At 35.8% G+C, this 18341-nt stretch overlaps 1 protein-coding gene and 1 pseudogene across 3 annotated transcripts in view; one reads left to right on the top strand and one right to left on the bottom strand.

The window, feature by feature from the left end:
- CRY1 (cryptochrome circadian regulator 1) overlaps nucleotides 1-18341 on the bottom strand; it is an 87320-nt gene that overhangs the window by 35506 nt on the left and 33473 nt on the right. The gene's annotated exons all lie outside the window — the stretch shown is intronic.
- On the top strand, nucleotides 3630-7064 carry LOC133044048 (small ribosomal subunit protein eS8-like; annotated as a pseudogene).

Raw genomic sequence — 18341 nt, 5'->3', positions numbered from 1 at the left:
TCCCGTATACTGTCAAGGGACATAATGTACCTCATCATAGAGAAACTTTCAGATTGTATGTTACATGACAGCTATCATATAGATCACCTTCTCCTCCTGAAGGATTTCAAATTAAGTATCTGTGTCTCATGCCTAACTACACAGTTAACTTTATCTGTGTTTTGGTTTCTGCATTTGGCAAACAAATTTCAATATGTGCCTTACACAGTTTGCTGAAAAGATCAGAAATAGGAGAAAATGATCTATAGAAATGTCTGTAACAACTGTTGAAAGGATTTGTTCTTGTTCATTTTCTAAGTCACACCCAACTCTGTGACCCCATGGACAGTAGCATGCAAGGCTCTTCAGTCCACTATATCCTGGAGTTTGACCAAATTCATGAAAGGATTAGAAAAAGTATGAAATCACTAATACTTGGTAGATATTCATTAAACAGAAGTTACAATTATTCTCCCTTGGGAAAAATTTATAGTTTTGAAAAAATAACATGTATTTTTATATATAAATAACTGGGCATGACAACAGAAGACAATGAATTAGCTGGATGCCTACAACTATATACATAATCATCTTGACTCTTAACCTTCCCTGAATGTGACTTGGAACAAAGGTTTGATGAAAATCTTTTCCACAAGGCAAGCAAATGTGAATATGAATATATATACATACAGATAGAGTGCAATTAAGTCCCTGAATCAACTAATCTCTAAGCATATAATTCCTCCTTGATAACACCGAAAAATCTCCAATACACTAAGTTCAAAGTATCAACTCATTGACAGGTAAGATTTCTTTTTAGTATTGAAGGAATAATGTTACTTCAAAGAGTACTATATATATAAAGTCTAATCTTTCATCCTTGACCCTCATCAGGGAAGACAGTGAGTTCTGCTAGAGTTCAGATTCAATGTGTTCCAGATCATATCAATTTCAACCTTTATATTACAAATGCATGTACCTAAGTACAGGAATCCAGTGCTGGACTGATTTAATACACTGAAATTATACACGGCTTGTAGGATTTCAGATCCTGGATCAGGGATTGAACTTGGGCCATGATAGTGAAAGCCTGGACTCCTAACCACCAGGCCAACAGGGAACTCCCCATAAGGTACAGTTTAAATAGGAACATATTTTCAGACCTTATTCTATTTGGCGTGTTTACTGTTTTCTTGAAACCATATCCATTTGAAGGCTCAGTTAATAATGCTATTAACTACCAATACGTGCACTGGGTTGATTTTTAAACAGGACAAATGTTAGTAAAACTCACTACACCCTTTTGCATAATTGTACTGCCTAACAGAAGAATAGTTCTGTTGATATTTAATTATTGAATACAATATGAATTGCAGCACTTCACAATAAATTGAAGCGATGTTAGGTTAAGAAAATATATTTCTTCACTTTAAATATTTTAAGGATTTTTAAAAAACCTCCAGTGATCACTACCTTATTGCTATTAGAAAAAATTACATGTGGTGAGTTTCCTTATACCGGTTCCAAAAGATGATTTCAACATGAATCAACAGAAATAGTTTCTTAAAGTAGGTCATTGCTATAGCAACCAGTGGGCAGTTTGGTATACTCCCCATAACAATGACCTACTTTCCAGCCTGTGCTAGAACAGCTTTATATAACTTGAATTTCTAGTTCTGTCTATAAAATAGCCTAAAAAAGGCAATAGTAAGATATAACATAATCCCATTCCTGCTAAAAACAAGGCATTATGAATTAACATGTATCATACCAAAATAAAGCCATCTGGTTCTGTACTTTAGTTTATAAAACATATCTTTTCACATGCTCAACGATGAAAACTACACTTCGAATATCTCAACCAAAACAATTCACTGCTGACCCTAGAGAACTGATTTACAGAATATAAATTAAGATCATTAAAACCACATGCAAAGGATCTTCTCTTTCTACTCTTCCTCCTCATGAAACAACAGATTTTTAAAAATAAAAAGTCTGGATATGTTACTATAATAAAAGAAAAAATGGAGAGTCTCAGTCATTAAGCAGTCTATGGTGTTTCATTAGAAATTCAAAAATTATCAATATAAATAGTAATTTGTCTCTCCATAAATTGACTAAAGTTTACATATGCTTTTTTTCTGGTTTGTGACAAAATTTTAGTGTTCTTATCTAACTTAACTCAAATTATCAAAGTATTTGTGATATATACTTTCCCTGAAGAAAATAGTTTAATATTGAAAAAAGATTAAACATATACTTTAAAAGCAAATTTCATATTTTTCCAGGCTCTAATGGTTCATAAGTCCATGGTCTGATACCATGACACAATGTCACTTTTTATAACAAATATTTTTCACTGCCTCTTTTAAATTCTGAAATTCATAGATAATATAACATCCTTATATACAATTTAAAAGCATTAATATAATGCTCCAATGTAACACATGAAGGAAGTTTAAGGAAAGTCATGTATATTTTAAACAGAAGTAACATTTACTTCCCATAAGTATATATCTGGGGATGAAACAAAAAGACAGTGAATTAACTGGATGCCTACATACAGAATCATTTAAAATTCAACAGCTACAAAAACAGAATGACACAGCTGTATTATTGGTGACTAAAATACCATGAATAGTACTGCCTTTGGTAGCATGCTTTTCTGTAATGTTAAGCAAGCCTTAGTAAAGTTCTTGACAAAGTTCAGTCTTCTTCCCTGATTCACATGGGTGATAAATATATTTTAGGAGCACTCAATGTATATTAAAATTGTGTAAAAAATAACTAAGGTTTACACATAAAAATGAATTTAGGCTCTAGATTTTGAAGATCATGAATAAGTTTTTCACTTATATGAAACATCTAGTAGACTATTTGAAAGTTATGTGGGACTCAGAACAACTATTTATTTTGAGAGATTGTCCTGAGCATTGCAAGAAGTGTTCCATTCTTGGCCTCTCCTCACTAATTCTACTAGGACCTTGCAAACACTGTGATCCCCCAAAATGCTCCAACAAACTCCTAAAATATCTTCTAAGCAGTGACATAATTAATTATTCACATAATTTTATTGATTTGAGGAACACATGATAAATGATATGAAATGCCAACACTTATGGAGCTTAAAATCTAGAAAAGAAACCTGAAAATGTACACAATACATATGAATATAACAGAACCTGTTATGGTAGAATGCAATATATATTATAAGAGACACATATGAATATCATTAATTTGCTTTGAAAAATCAGGAGGGAGAAATCACTTCTGGATTTTTTTTTTTTTTTTGGATGGGGAGAAATTGAGGCAAAAAATTCCAAGGTGATGGTAGAAAGAGGCCTTGCAGTATCAATTTGATTGTAATAGATGAAGACAGGAAGGAAGAACTGGCTACAGAATTGTAACCTTCTTAAAGACCAGGACTAGGCCTTTCTTACCAGTTTTAATTGGTCAGAGAAAGTCCCAAGGCCAAGCCAAACTCCAAGAAGATAGAAGCATAAATTTTCTGTAAGTTAACACTAATATCTACCACAACATTCAAACCAACACTGATATATATGTATTCATATTTTTTAATGAAGGGTATATTATAGCCACACAGAAGAAATCAAACTGTGTATGGGGGCAGAGGAAAGGAGACAGGAGACATGAGCAAGAAAACATTCGAGCAGAGTTTGGAATCAATAGGTGTTGATCATGAGGATCAAGTAGCAAACGGCATTCAAAGCAGAGAAAACTGTATCCTTAAATCAAGAACTTCAAAAGAGGACTTCCCTGGTAGTCCAGTGGCTAAGATTCTATGTTCCCAATGCAAGGATCCTGGGTTCCATCTCTGGTTGGGGAACTATATCCCACATGCAGCAACTAAGACCCAGCACAGCCAAATAAAGAAATAAATATTAAAAAAAAAAAAGAAAGAAATTCAAAAGAACTGTGTGTGTTTGGGTGAGGGATGGATGGGTAGTGAGCAACTGGGAGAATGTATCATACTTTCTAACACTAAACTATTTCCCAACACAAGTGTTAACATTTCAAAAAATATTCAAAATCAATGTCAAAAGATACCTACAAATTTCTGTTGCTGACAGGACACTGGATTAAGATACTCACTAACAACAAGTTAACAAAAATAAATAAATAAATAAATAAAACTTTTAAACATAATTCACTGGACTGCCCCAAAAAGTAAGGAGTCATAAAGAGGCTAAGCAGAGTGCTAAGGCCAGCTTTAGCCTTGAGGATTTCTACAGATTCCTGGAAACCTTGAACATAATCCAGGTTGAGGAGGACAGGAGATAAAAGCCCAGGCCCATTCAACTGAAAAAACTAACAAAAGACCCTCAGTATTATGCCTGAGCTTTAAAGAGCTCCATGCACAGCTCAACTGTGCATTAGATATAAACCTTAATAGGGCAGACTAGGACAGGGAGGAAACTTGCTGGTCTCTAGTCAGTTAGAGTTGAAAGAAAATAAAATCTCCCATTCCTGAATGGAAAGGTTAAACATAGTGACTTTACAGTGGAGAAAACTGGCAAACACTTCCTTAACCACATGATCAGAGCAAACATCACCAGTGATAAGTCAGTCAGGTATTAGGTACATCTTTTTTTTTTTTTTTCAGGTACATCTTGACCTAATACGATGAGATATTTTTTTGTGATATTTTCCACAAAGCAATAATCCCACTCTAAAGACGAGAAAAAATCAGACAAAACTAAACTGACGGTGGCTATTCTATAAGACAGATGACTAAATCAAAAATGTCATAAAAAGCAAGGGACGCCTGAGGAACTGGCACAGAACAGAGGAGCCTAAGTGCAATGTGGTATTTTGGATGGAATCTTGGAACAGAAAAAGAACATTAGAGGAAATATGAATATAGTCCAGAATTTAGCTAGTGCTATGATTTGTTAGTTTTGACAAAAATGTGGTGTTAATGTTAAGATGTTAAATCGGGGAAAACTGGGTACAGAGTAATCAGGAACTCTCTATATTATATTTTCACATTTTCTACAAACCTAAAATTATTTATTTTATTTAAAAATCCTAGTGCATCCCCCCAAAGCATAATCTCAATGCAAATTCATGGAATTTAAATGGTACCAAATACCTCAAGCATATCATTGCATTTAATGTGGTCCCAGATTGGTTATGATCTGAGATAATTGCTAAAACAAAGTATAAATACTCTGGATTCTCAACTTCAACCAACACTTCATTTTCTACAGAAAAAGTTCTACCAAAAATCAATCAATCAACTAACCAACAAATCAATCATAAAATACATAAGGAAACAAGAATTTATTCCACAAGTTGCAGAATGAGAGGCCTAAAATTTACTGAGAATTTTCCAGAACCACCAAAAGATAGCAATTCAAGAAGTTCATGAATCTCATGCAGGGTAAGAAGAGAGGGACGTGGAGCTGGAGATGGGAGGTGCGATGGAAAGAAGGGAAAATAAAAATAGAAAAAACAACAGATAAAAATGAGCAGAGATACACAGATGGGGGAGGTGAGACATGGAGAAAGATCCACATCTAGATATATCATATTGAAACTACGCAAAACAAAAGAAAAAGACATAAGATATAAGGCAGTCAGAGAACACTATACCCAAAAAACAGAGAACATTTATTCAAGTATAAATGGAATACTCATGAAAATTGACCTGTACTAGGTCATAACACTATCAACAAATTTAAAGGAACTGGTATCTAGCATACATTCTGAAATTAAAAAACACTTCTTCAAACAATTTATAGGACAAAGAGCATCACAATGGATTTCAGGAAAAACCTAGAACTGACTGATAATGAGGAAAATATATCGAAAATGTACAGAATACAAAACAATAAAAAAATGGTATATAAAGGCTTAAATGCTTACATTAGAAAAAGACTTTATTGAGTTAGGAAAACAGCAGAATAAATAAGTTCTAAAAAATATTAACATAAAGAAGGAAATGATCTCTTTCCAGCCAGCACTGAGCAACAGGCATTTTTCTGGACAACTGGCACAAGCGCCACAAGACCAGGAGCAAGAAAGCCCTACCATAGGAAGCAGAAGTATGAGCTGAGAATCCCTGCTGCCAACACTAAGATTAATGCTGGCCTCTAACACACAGTCCATGTTCAGGGAGGCAACAAGAAATACCATATCTTGAGGCTGGACACGGGGAAATTTTACTGAGGCTTGGAGTGTTGTTTGTGCAAACGAGGATTAAAGATGTTGTTCACAGTGCACCCAACGATGAACACCCCCAAAATCTGATTTCTGGGGATAAGATTTCTCAGGATAGCTCTAAAGAGCCAACACAGCTTGGTAGGGACTGTACTCCAAAACAGGCAGGAGATAAATCTTCTGATCCCTGAAAAAGGAAGAACTTGAACCATCCTGGTGATGGGAATTTCCCTGGTGGCTTGGAGGTTAAAGTGTCTGCCCGCAATGCGGGAGACCTGGGTTCGATCCCCGGGTCGGGAAGATCCCTTGGAGAAGGAAATGGCAACCCATTCCAGTACTCTTGGCTGGAGAATCCCATGTATGGAGGAGCCTGATGGGCTACAGTCCATGGGGTCACAAAGAGTCGGACACAACTGAGCACACACACACTTTCACTTTTCACAGTGCATCCAACAATGAGCTGGTCAGTACCAAGACCCTAGTGAAGAACTGCATCTTGCTCACTGACAGCACACTATTCTGACAGAAGGAAGGGTCCCACTATGCACTGCCTCTGGGCTGCAAGAATGGAGCCAAGCTGACTCTCAAGGAAGAAGGGATTTTAAACAACAACAATAAAAAATGATCTAAGAAAATTCAGACGAAATATGATGAAAAGAAGAATGCCCAAATCAGCAGTCTTCTGGAGGAGCAGTTCCAGCAAGGAAAGCTTCTTGCATGCAGTTTCAAGACCAGGCCAGTGTGGCCAAGCAGATGACTATGTGCTAGACAGCAAGGAGCTGAACTTCCATCTGAGGAAAATCAAGGCCTGGAAAGGCAAACAAATCCTCCTCCCTCATACCTTAGCTCGAGTAATAAAGGTGTTTATTGTTCTAAAACAGAAGAAAAAGGAAAGGAAATGATCAAAGAAAAACGAAAAGCAGGAATTAGTGAAAAGACAATATATATATAACAGAAATAAGCCAAAATTTATTGCTTGAAGAAACAATATTATAAATATCTGACAAGGTAAATGAAGGGAAAAATTGAGAGAAGGCGAAATAAACAATATTAAGAATAAAAAAGAAGAGGGACTTACCTGGTGACCCAGTGGTTAAGACTCTGCACTCCCAATTCAGGGACCACAGGTTAAAAAAAAAATTAAAATGAGGATATAATCTCAAATACTGCAGGGGTTAAGTGGAAAATGAGACAGTGTGAACAATTTTAAGGAAATAAATTTGAAAACTTTGATAAGGTGGATAAATTCCTTATCAAAAGTTACTCAGAAAGAAATTTAAAACTTACCAGAACTGACTCAAGAGCAAAAAAAGAACATGAAATGATCTCACAGCTATTAAAGAGATTGAATTCATGGTTAAAAATCTTACATGGAAATCATAAGAGTGAGTCAGTTATACAGATGAATTGTACCAAACATTCATAAAACAGACAGTTTTAATTTTATAGAAGATTCTAACCTCATACTGAGTATAGACAAAAAGGAACACTCCTCAACTGACTTTATGAGATGTTATTACCTGGATGTCAAAATCAGAACAGATGCAGAAAGAGTAACTATTAAAATTCAATTTCCATTTTGCCTCAACAAACCAGGACTAGAAGGTAACCTCCTTAATGGTGAAAAGGGCATTTACAAAAAGTACAGAAAACATTCTATTTAATGGCAAAATGTTTGAAGTATTTCTTTCAGGACTAGGAAGAAGACAAGGATGCCTGCCACTGTTTCTATTCAACTTGGTACTAGCAGGACTAACAAATATAGTAATAAGATCAAGAGATAAAAGGAAATGAAGAAACAAAAGCACAGTTATTTACAGATGGCATGAGAGTTGACACTATCAATACACAGAAAATTATTAAAATTAATACTTAGAGTTTAAATGGGTCAGGATCACTCACTCTCTGGAATCAATTTATACTAATACAACCTATGTAACTTAAGCCTCCCTGATCTCAAAAATCACACAAAGCTATTTATAATCTAGAACTCTTACTCCTTGTCTATTTTTAGAAACCACAGCATTATGACTCTACCAGGTTAGGCCAAAATCAAGTATAAGATGTACTTCTAGGCTTTAAAGGATTTACCTACAACTAAATAAAATCTAGCACATGTTCAAAAGCATGCTTTTCCAGATCTACGTGTAATGTGTCTCAGTAGTCTGTCTTATTTGAAATTTCTCTCTCTCCAAAAAAGACTAGTTACATGTAAATTGTATCTCAATAAAGCTGGGGAAAATAGATTTAATAATATTTTTATTTTCGTCTGCGGAAAATAAGGTTCGTGGTTACCAGAGAGGACAGAGCACAAAAAAGGCAAATGGGGTCAACTGTATGGTGACTGTTTTAGTGACAAGCATGCTACAGTATACACATAAACTGAATCATAACATACAAATGAAACTTCTGTGTTATAAACCAGTTTACCTCAATAATAATTTTTAAAAGATAGGAATCCTTTAAAAGGTTTTGTGCAAAGATTGGGACACAATATGATAACTTCTAGAATAATCTCTTGGACTGATGGGTGGAAAATGAGTATCAGCAAAGCGTAGAAATAGGATAACTACTGAGGAGACTACTATACTATTCTAGTGAAGAGATGATGGTGCCGTGAATAGGAATGGTAATAGTGAAAATGGTAAGAGCAGTTGGCATCTGGGTAGATATTCAAGAAGGCAAAGGAAGTGGGATTGTTAAATCTGGAGTTTAAGACAGAAGTGTGATTGCAAGATACAAAACTGGAATTCATCAGCACATATATGGCAGTCATAAGGAGAAAGGAAAAGAAATGATGGAAGAAAAGGACCTTCACTTTGAATGGACAGAAGGAATGACAGGACAGAAAGAAGGCTGGAGAGACAGGAGAAAAAGAAGAGAAAGGATGGAATGAGGTCTGGATATACAGAAGCAGAGGATAAATATGTGTATTTCTAGAAGGAAATATGGGAAGAATGACTGATGGAAGAAAGGGAGGGAGAGAAGACAGATAAATGGGATAAAGATGTAATAACATATGAGAGAAGTAAGGATACATGACAGAAAGAAGCAAGAGTATATGGGACAGAGAAGTAAAGACTGATGGGATAAAGAAGAAAGAATCAACAAAGGAGGATAGAGAAGAGGGTGAGATGGTAAAGGGTCAAAAAAAAAAAAAAAGGGAGAAAAGATAACACAGAAATCAAACTGAAATTTGAGAATCCTAAGTCTGGTGCAATTCTCAGGAACAAAAGGGGTTACTTTTATGTAATTACTAATAAGTGAGTTATGAATCAGTCATAGACTTCAAACGCATCCCATTAATTTCATGGTTGAAAATAAGAAACGTCTCATCTTTATAGATGCTATATAACTACTTACAGAAGTTGTTCTATGCTTAGAGAGAGAACTATAAGTGAAACTAAATGAACCCAAAGTATTATCCTGTCACTTATTTGGTAAACAGACTCATTTGGGTTCACATTAACTTTTATTCTCTTTAGAGATATTTGAGAGTCAATTACTATTAGTAATAAATGTGAAGTTGTATTCTGAGGTACTTTCTTTCATTCATACAACCAACATCTGGGTATCTACACAGGAAACAAAAAAATAACTCCAGGATTCCAGTTCTTGGAGTCTCCAAGTTCAATGAGGGAGTATATTCAATAAGATATACACATTTATTATTCTATTAATACATCATATTATTAAAGTCCCTAATGTTAAAGGACATATAAAAGAAATGCATTATGCTGAGGAAGATCTTTACAAAGATATAACTGATCTGGATCTACAGTATCTATCACAGTACTCTGTGACAGCAGTTTAACTCAGTCTTTCTTGAAATATATTTTAACTTCTGAGGTTAATTTAAACTAGTATGGTTATGTAATATGTCTCCCTAATCCCCAAATCACAAAGGTACTTGAAATCTAAGACTTTTACTATTCCATGTGTATTTTTAGAAACCAGAGCATTCTAACCCTATGATGATAGGCCAAAAATCATATTGAAAATCTACTTCTAGGCTTTAGAGGATTAAAACAGAACTAAATAAAATTTGTGTAGCACATGTACAAAAGCAAATGACAGCATTACATGTATTGGTTTTCTGATGTCCCTATCAGAAAATTCTCTTCTAATAATGCTAGTTTCCTCTAGACATTAAGTCAAGATTTTTAGAGGTTTTCATGCTGGTAGTACTATGAAAAAGAAGAGGGAAAAAAGTGCCAGAGAAGAAAAAAACACTACAAAAGATGAAACAAGTACCCAGTGTTGCTTTCCAAATATCCTTCTCCAATAAGAAGAACCAGGATTCCACAGAGTGGTGCCTGATTTCAGAGCAGAGCAAAAAAAAAAAAAAAAAAAAAAAAAAAAAATATATATATATATATATATATATATATATATATATAATATATAAGATGAGCTGGAGCATCTCATGGTGCCAGAAAGTAAGGAAGTGCTAAAGAGAAATAAGATGAGTGCATATCTAAAAATAAGATGGATATCAAAGGTGGACCAATTTAAACAAAACAAATAGCATTATAACCCAAAGAACAAAACAAACATAAATCCACAAATTTATAAATTATTTAATAATGAAATATGTGGAGGGAGAAGGAACAAGTTTTCAATTACAGAAGAAATCCAACTAATAAATATAGAAGGGATGAAAAAAAATCATGATTGGAACAGCACTTAGTAATTGCTTCAATCAAGCAAGAGCCACCGATGAATATAAAAATTAGTATCTGAAATTATAAGAAGAAAAAGAATATTAATATAACCTCTGGTGGCTCAGATGATAAAGAAATCTGCTTGCAATGTAGGAGATCTGGGTTTGATCCCTGGGTCAGAAGATCTTCTGGAGAAGGGAACAGTACCCACTCCAGTACTCTTGCCTGGAGAATCCCATGGACAGAGGAGCCTGGCCGGCTACAGTCCATGGGGTCACAAAGAGTTGGACACAACTGAGCAACGAACACTTTCACTTTTCATATAACCTCAAAATATCTCTCCCAAAATATTTATTAATTACAAAGGAAAAAAACAGTAATCTTACAATGGAGAGACCCAGAAGACACTCTCTTAGCCAATGATCAATGGTAATATCACCAATAATACACATTGATACCATGTCTCCCCTTATATGAGAAAGCCACATCACTTGTGGTATTTTTCAAAAATGCAAAGCCTCAAGCACGAGAAAAACATCAGGTAAGTCCAAAATGAGGGACATCCTACAAAATGCCTAATCAGTACTTTGAAAATTCTTAAGATCATGAAAGACAAGGAAAGACCAAGATATTGTTACCAGCCAGAAGAAAATAAGGAGAAATGCAATGGAGACTTCTAGACTGGATACTGAAACAGAAAAAGATGTTAGTGGAAAAACTGTGAAATTCAAATAAAGTCTGTAGTTTCATTAACAGCACCGTACAAATGCTAATTTCTTACTTCTGATAACTATACTATGACTATATAAGATACTAACATTAAGAGATGCTAGGTGAAGGGTATACAATAACTATTATTTCTGTAATTCTTCAATAAGCCTAAAATTATTTCAAAATAAAACAAAAAAACAGATGACTTAGAGCACTGCATCCTGAAATAAACAGGTTTGGAAAGTTCCTTCCAACATGAATATTACTTTCACATCTCTACCAGTGGTGGTTGGATGGCATCACCAACTGAATGGGCATAAGTTTGAGTAAACTCCAGGAGACAGTGAAGGATAGGGAAGCCTGGCATGCTGCAGTCCATGGGGTCACAAAGAGTTGGACAAGACTTAGCAACTGAACAACAAAAACAGGTAGTAACCACTTACATTAGGGAATGCCAAGTATGGGGGAAAAGATTGCTGTTTTATGGGCTAATTGAGAAGATTTCATTAATAAGGTGATACTCAGCAAAGTTCTGAAACAAGGCTACACTAAAGCCTTTGACTATGTAGATCACAACAAACTGTGGAAAATTCAAAGAGATGAGAATACCAGACCACCTTGCCTGCCTCCTGAGAAATGTGTATGCAGGTCAACAAGCAACAGTTAGAACCAGACATGGAACAATGGACTGGTTCAAAATTGGGAAAGGAGTATGTCAAGGCTGTATGTTGTCACCTTGCTTATTTAACTTCTATGCAGAGTACATCATGGGAAATGTCAGGCTGGATGAAGCACAAACTGAAATCAAGATTGCCAGGCGAAATATCAATAACCTCAGATACTCAGATGACACCAACCTTATGGCAGAAAGCAAAAAGAAACCAAAGAGCCTCTTGATGAAGCTGAAAGAGGAGAGTGAAAAAGCTGGCTTAAAACTCAATATTCAAAAAACAAAGATCATGGCATCTGGTCCCATCACTTCATGGCAAATAGATGGGGAAACAATGGAAACAGTGAGAGACTTTATTTTCTCAGGCTCCAAAATCACTGCAGATGGTGACTGCAGCCATGAAATTAAAAGATGCTTGCTCCTTGGAAGAAAAAGTTATGACCAACCTAGAGAGCATATTAAAAAGCAGAGACATTACTTTGCCAACAAAGGTCTGTCTAGTCAAGGCTATAAGTTTTTCCAGTAGTCATGTATGGCTGTGATAGCTGGACCATAAAGAAGGCTGAATGCCGAAGAATTGATGCTTTTGAGCTGTGGTGTTGGAGAAGATGCTTCAGAGTCCCTTGGACTGCAAAGAGATCAAACCAGTTAATCCTAAAGGAAATCAGCCCTGAATATTCATTGGAAGGACTGATGCTGAAGCTGAAGCTCCAAAACTTCAGCCACCTGATGTGAAGAGCCAACTCATTAGAAAAGATCCTGATGCTGAGAGAGATTGAAGGAAGGAGAAGGGGATGACAGAGGATGAGATGGTTGGATGGCATCACTGACTCAATGGATATGAGTTTGAGCAAACTCGGGGAGATGGTGAACGACAGGGAAGCCTGGCCTGCTGCAGTTTATGGGGTTGCAAAGAGTTGGACATGACTGAACAACAGCAAAGCCAAGAGGGTATTGGGGAAGAGCAACAGCCTAGAGATTCAACAGCATGTTTGAGGAATAGCAAGATGGTCAGTATGGTTGCCACTCAGGGAGGAATAGGAAGAAGGCAAAGAAGAGAAAAGGTGAGCAAATTATTTAAGGTCTCACTGGCCATTGTAAGAGTTTTCTTTGACTTTTGCACCAAGAAAAATGGAAAGGGACTGGAAAGTTAAGAGAATAATAGCAACACAAAGGTTTTACAGGGTAGGTAATTCTGACTATCAGATGGAGAACTGGGCTAAGAGATCAATTAAGAAATTAAAGCAGTTATCTAGGTAAGAGATAATGACGGCTTAGGTCAAGCTGTAATAATGACGGGAATGAGAAACGACTAGATTCTGGATATATTTTTAAGGTATAACCTATAGGATCACATGAAAAATGTAAGATATGAGATCAAAGTTGATTTCAAATTCAGGGCACATGACAGGATAAAATTTCTACTTATTAAGATGGGAGAACAGAGGACAAAGTGCTTTGGGGATTTTGTTTTATTCTGTTTGTTTAAAAAGTTGGAAATAAACTTTCCAGTTTTAATTTGTGTTCATATTCATTATTTTCTTCCTTTCACCTTCTTGTAGTCTGCTTTATCTGATTTTTTTTTTTCAACTTCTTGGAAGGAATGCTTCTGTCTCAGATTTTTAAGTCTTTCTTCTTTTCAACCTTATGCTTTTGGGGACATAAATGTCTTTAGGTGTATTTCACAAATTTTCATATGTCATTGTCATTTAGTTCAAAATATTTTAAAATTTCCACTGTAATTTCTATTTTATTATTTGTAATAATATTGCTTAACTATTGGTATTTGGGGATTTTTTTATTAGTAATTCTGAACTTATTTCATGGTGATTAAAGAACATACCCTCTGTTATTTCAATGTTGTGAAATATTAGACTTGTTTTATGACCCAGGATACAATTAATTTTGTTCAGCTCTCAAGTGTACTCTTGAAAAGAATATGTATACTGCAGGTGTTGGATAAAATGCTCTACTTATGTGAATTAAGTCAAAGTTGTTAATCATATTGTTCCAATCCTTTAAACTACTGATTTCTGGTCTGCCTATTGCACTAGTTACTGAAAGAAGTATATATTTCTCTCTGTGACTCTAAATTTTTCTATTTCTCCTTTTAGTTCTATCAATATTGGCTTTCTGTATTTTGAAACTATATTGTACACATACAAATTTAGAATTGCTGTATCTTTCTGAAGGGCTATCCATTTTAAAGATTTCGATACTTCCTTCTTTGTCTTTAATAATGCTTCTTGCTTTAAACTCGATCTGATATTACTAAAGTGATACTAGCTTTCTATTAGCATTTGCATGGTGTATCTTTTCCCAAGGTTTTACTTCAGATCATATTTCAGTTCAGTTCAGTCGCTCAGTCATGTCCAACTTTTTGCGATAGCATGGACTGCAGCATGCCAGGCCTCCCTGTCCATCATCAACTCCCAGAGTTTACTCAAACTCAAGTCCGTTGAGTCAGTGATGCCATCCAACCATCTCATCCTCTGTCGTCCCCTTCTCCTCCTGCCCTCAATCTTTCCCAGCATCAGGGTCTTTTCTTTTTTCTTTTTTTAATTTTTTCCCCAAATTTTTATTAGTTGAAAGCTAATTACTTTACAATATTGTAGTGGTTTTTGCCATACATTGACATGAATCAGCCATGGATTTACATGTGTTCCCCATCCTGAAACCCCCTCTCCCACGCCCCTCCCCATCCCATCCCTCTGGGTCATCCCAGTGCACCAGCCCTGAGCACTTGTCTCATGCATCCAACCTGGACTGGCGATCTGTTTCACAATTGATAATATACATGTTTTGATGCTGTTCTGTCAGATCATCCCACCCTCGCCTTCTCCCATAGAGTCCAAAAGTCTATTCTATACATCTGTGTCTCTTTTTCTGTCTTGCATATAGGGTTATCGTTACCATCTTTCTAAATTTCATATATATGTGTTAGTATACTATATTGGTGTTTTTCTTTCTGGCTTACTTCACTCTGTATAATGGAAAGCTGTGGTACATATATACAATGGAATATTACTCAGCCATTAAAAAGAATTCATTTGAATCAGTTCTAATGAGGTGGATCAGGGTCTTTTCAAATGAGTCAGCTCTTCACATCAGGTGGCCAAAGTATTGCAGTTTCAGCTTCAACATCAGTCCCTTCAATGAACACCCAGGACTGATCTCCTTTAGGATGGACTGGTTGGATCTCCTTGCTGTCCAAGGGACTCTCAACAGTCTCCTCCAACACCACAGTTCAAAAGCATCAACTCTTTGGCGCTCAGCTTTCTTTATAGTCCAACTCTCACATCCATACATGACCACTGTAAAAACCATAGCCTTGACTAGACAGACCTTTGTCGGCAAAGTAATGTTTCTGTTTTTTAATATGCTGTCTAGTTTGGTCACAACTTTCCTTCCAAGGAGTAAGCGCCTTTTTATTTAATGGCTGCAGTCACCATCTGCAGTGATTCTGGAGTCCAAAAAAATAAAGTCTGCCACTTTTTCCACTGTTTCCCATCTATTTCCCATGAAGTGATGGGACTGGATACCATGAACTTTGTTTTTGAATGTTGAGCTTTAAGCCAACTTTTTCACTCTCCTCTTTCACTTTCATCAAGAGGCTCTTTAGTTCTTCTTCACCTTCTGCCATAAGGGTGGTGTCATCTGCATATCTGAGGTTATTGATATTTCTCCCGGCAGTCTTGATTCCAACTTGTGCTTCCTCCAGCCCAGCGTTTCTCATGATGTACTCTGCATATAAGTTAAATAAGCAGGGTGACAGTATACAGCCTTGACGTACTCCTTTTCCTATTTGGAACCAGTCTGTTGTTCCACGTACAGTTCTAACTGCTGCTTCCTGACCTGCATACAGGTTTCTCAAGAGGTAGGTCAGGTGGTCTGGTATTCCCATCTCTTTCAGAACTTTCCACAGTTTACTGTGATCCACACAGTCAAAGGCTTTGGCATAGTCAATAAAGCAGAAATAGATGTTTTTCTGGAACTCTTGCCTTTTTGATGATCCGGCGGATACTGGCAATTTGATCTCTGCCTTTTCCAAAACCAGCTTGAACATCTGGAAGTTCATGGTTCACGTATTGTTGAAGCCTGGCTTGGAGAATTTTGAGCATTACTTTACTAGCGTGTGAGATGAGTACAATGGTGTGGTAGTTTGAGCCCTCTTTGGCATTGCCTTTCTTTGGGATTGGAATGAAAACTGACCTTTTCCAGTCCTGTGGCCACTGCTGAGTTTTCTAAATTTGCTGGCATATTATGTGCAGCACTTCCATAGCCTCATCTTTTAGGATTTGAAATAGCTCCACTGGAAGCTATTTCTTAATCTTAATCAGCTCATCAGCTCATCTTAATCTTGTTTTAAAAATTTATTTTATGAAATTTATAGATTTTTAATATTTTATTTATATTTTGTTTAAATAAATACATAAAATAAACATAATTTTATTTTTTGTGTTATTATATGTACATGTACATATACATATATGTATATGTATTATATGTTATATTAATTTGTGTTAACTATATATTAACACAACGGAAAAATGGACAAGAGACCTGAACAAGCACTTTCCCAAAGAAAGTATCCAACGACTACTAACAACATGAAAAAACACTCAACTTCTTTGGTAATCACAAAGTAAAAATTAAAGCTATAATGAAATAACACTACACATCCATCAGAATGATTGAAAAGAAAAAGACTAACAATAACAAGTGTTGATAAGAGGATAGGTCATCTCAGACTCCCATGAACTGCCGGCAGGAATGTGAATGATATAACCACTTTGGAAAACTGGCACTGTCTACTGACAGTGAAGGAATGCCTACCCTATGACTCAGCAGTGCCACTCCTATGCATACATCCTCCTAGAATGTGTAGACATATTTACTGGGAGATGTACAAGAATGTTGTCCGTAGCTTTGTTCATAATGGTCCATCTGAGGAAAAATGGATGAGTTATGATGTTCATAAAAGGAACTTGATGGAATTCAACAACTAATCTATGAAAAAAAACAGTGATTAAAAGAAACAGTTGGATCCTTCATACTTACCTTCCATTATCATATTTTTTAATGGCTAGGAAGCTCTTATTGAAAGTTTAGGGTAGTGGTAGGAAATGACACTACAAGACAGGTAACAATTAAGTTGAATATAGTAAGTCCCCTACATACCAAACAACTTCCATTCTGAGTACACGTTCATAAGTACAAGTTGTTCATCCAATCTGTTCATAAGTTCCACAAAATTAGCCTACGTACCCAACTAATGGGGCTTCCCAGGTGACACTAGTGGTAAAGAACCTGCCTGCCTTTGCAGGAGACGCCAGAGATGTGGGTTTGATCCCTGGGTTGGGGAAAATCCACTGGAGGAGGACATGACAACCCACTCCAATATTCTTGACTGGAGAATCCCATGGACAGAGGAGCCTGGCGGGCTACAGTCATTATGGATGCAAAGAGTTGGACATGAATGAAGCAACTGAGCATGCATGCACCCAACTAATACAATCAGCTATATAGTATTGTAATACTTGTAACAATTTTTACATTAATAATGCACTAAAACAAATATAAAAAATAAAATGTTTTTAATTTTACAATACAGTATCTTGAAAAGTACAATAGAACCAGTTACATCACTGCTGCTTTTATGCTTGCTTCCAGACACCCTGGGCTTGAAATAACCATACTGTACTACTGCACTCTATACAGTACTATAAAGTACACAAAAACACAACCACTTGTAGAGGACGCATGCACATGATGATGGGCATCAGACATGTGAACTAACTTACATAACTAGACACACAAATACACATTCACATCTGTGAAAGTTTGCAACTTGAAGGTCTGTATATAAGGGACTTACTATATTAGACAACTTTACCCTGTATGTCTTCTTTGGAAAAATTTCTATTTGAGTTTTTTACCTACTTTTTGACTGTATTGTTTACTTCTTCAATATTGAGTTGTACAATGTGTTTTATATTTTAGATGTTAATGACTCATCAGTCACATCATTTGACATATTTTCTCCATCTATAATCTGTCTTCTCATTTTGTCAATGGTTTCCTTTGCTGTGCAAAAGCTTTTAAGTTTGATTAAGCCTCGTTTGTTTATTTTT

Source organism: Dama dama, chromosome 22 (assembly GCF_033118175.1).
Source record: "Dama dama isolate Ldn47 chromosome 22, ASM3311817v1, whole genome shotgun sequence".
Lineage (NCBI taxonomy): Eukaryota > Metazoa > Chordata > Mammalia > Artiodactyla > Cervidae > Dama > Dama dama.
Note: the sequence above shows the minus strand (reverse complement) of the source record. Positions and strands in the feature narration are given on the sequence as shown.